This window comes from Camelina sativa, chromosome 11 (genome assembly GCF_000633955.1).
Source record: "Camelina sativa cultivar DH55 chromosome 11, Cs, whole genome shotgun sequence".
NCBI classification, from domain to species: Eukaryota; Viridiplantae; Streptophyta; class Magnoliopsida; order Brassicales; family Brassicaceae; genus Camelina; species Camelina sativa.
In genome coordinates this window covers 19,545,206-19,547,516 of record NC_025695.1, presented here as the reverse complement: position 1 = coordinate 19,547,516, position 2,311 = coordinate 19,545,206, and positions in this window count along the sequence as shown.

Here is a 2,311-nt window from a genome sequence, read left to right as displayed (position 1 = left end):
GGGGGGTGGGGGTATGCATTGGCTGGCTTGGGAAAAGTTATGGGTTAGTAAACAGTTGGGCGACCTCAGATTCAGGAATGTTGACGTCTTTAATTCAGCATTATTGGCAAAACAATTACGGCGACTGATTGATGTTCCGGACTCACTATTTGCCAGGGTTTTTAAAAGTAGGTACTATAGGAATTCGCACCCACTGGAACCTATTAGGTCATACTCTCCATCGTATGGTTGGAGGAGCATGTGTTTCGCTCGCTCTCTGGTTAGTAAAGGGCTCATTAAAAGGGTTGGTTCCGGGGAGACCATTTCCATATGGTCTGATCCTTGGGTACCGGCTCAATCCCCGAGACCAGCTTTAAGTAAGGGTCCGTTCAAGGACCCTTCTCTTCAAATGACTCATTTAATTGATCGACAGACAAACACTTGGCGTATGGATATGCTCGCCGAGCATTTCGATCCGCTGGATGTTGCATTGGTAAGTGCTTTACCTTTAGGAGGCTCCTAAAAGGATGATTCACTTAGTTGGCATTTTACGAAAACAGGGAAGTATACGGTCAAGTCAGTATATCATACGGCCCGTCTCGCTGTACCGCGGACTTTTCAGGGGTCTGGTTGTGGGCCGGAGATTACATCTATTTTGGCCAGAGTTTGGAGGGTTCGTTGTCTCCCAAAAATACAACACTTTATGTGGCAGGTTTTATCAGGGTGTATTTCGGTTTCAGCAAACTTGGGTCAACGTGGCATTACTTGCGATCTGGGTTGTGTACGGTGTGGTGCTGATAAGGAAACAATAAATCATGCCATTTTTGTTTGTCCTCCGGCCCGCCAGGTTTGGGCTTTAGCGCACGTGCTAGTGGGAGCAGTTTCCTTTCTGACGGATTCCGTGTATGAAAATGTTGATCATTTTTTAGGGCCAAAGAATCATGGGTCGTATGTTGCTGCTTTCCCTTGACTTATGTGGTATATTTGGAAAGCGCGGAATGCACGCATTTTTGAGAATATTGTTGAGGGGACGAAGGAGATGGTCTCTGTCGTAGAGGGTGAGGCTTTGACGTGGCAGCAGACTCAAGTGGAGGCAGATTTGGAGGTCATCCCAACCCCCGTAGTTACTAGTCCCCCGGTTCACGTGGCTGCCGTTATTTCCCCCACGGTAGTTTCGGGCTACCGCTGTTTTATAGATGGATCTTGGAAAGCGGGTGACCCGCTTACAGGGGCGTGACGGTTTTGCACCTCTTCCCAGAATATGTTGCCAATGCGAGGAACTAAGAATTTCCGATGAAGTTTATCTCCCTTACATGTTGAAGTAGAGGAGTTCATTTGGGCGATGCGCTGCATGATCAGACATGATTTCAGAGACGTGGCGTTTTACACAGACTGTTCAGACTTAGTGAAGATGGTGTCTTCTCCTACGGACTGGCCAGCTTTTTCGGCGTACCTCGACTACATCCAGCTTGATAGGGAAGAATTTTCTTTTTTCTCTATATCTTTAATTTTTCGAACTGCAAATGTAAATGCGGATTCTTTGGCACGTCAAGCGCGTACATCTCTGCACCATGTTTTGTATCTAAACAATTTTCCTTCCAATTGGCTCGTTTGAGTTAATCTATTGTTGAAAAAAAAAAAAAAGAACCAATGGATCTTACAAAATAACAAAACTGTCCTTCAAAAGCAACACACGCGCATGAAGAATATATTTTTTCAACAAAATTAATATGAAATCCAAAATTTATGTAAACAAAATGTAGTTTTTTCCTACATTTGACATAGGTTAAAATTTTAAAATCGGATATAAAAATTTTAAGATGATGAATAGTATTGGTAACTAAAAATATAAAATTCCATATAAAAACACATAAAATAGTATAATATAATACATATTATCTAAGTATTTAGCACAACCTGCAATAATTCAATAGTAGTGGTGGTTGTAGTTGTAATGATGGTAGCTATGACGACATCAATTGTGGTTGTAGTAATGACGGAATTGTGATAATGGTGGCTGTGGTGATAGCCGTGATGGTAGTCGTGATGGTAGCCGTGATGAGAAGATACATGCACAAAATAAAGAAGTTAAATAATTTCTAGTTAATTACATGTTGAAAAGAGGATGCTATATCCTAGAAGATACAACATAAAGAACCCAAACGTATCACTTAAACCCACACCGAATAAAAAACATACATTATAAGAGATACAATATAAACAATCTAAACAATAAATTAAATGCATAAAAATATGCAAATTCTTTAATCATGCAAATTCTATAAAAATAATTTAACTCTAATCATGCAAATACTATAAAAATATTTTTACA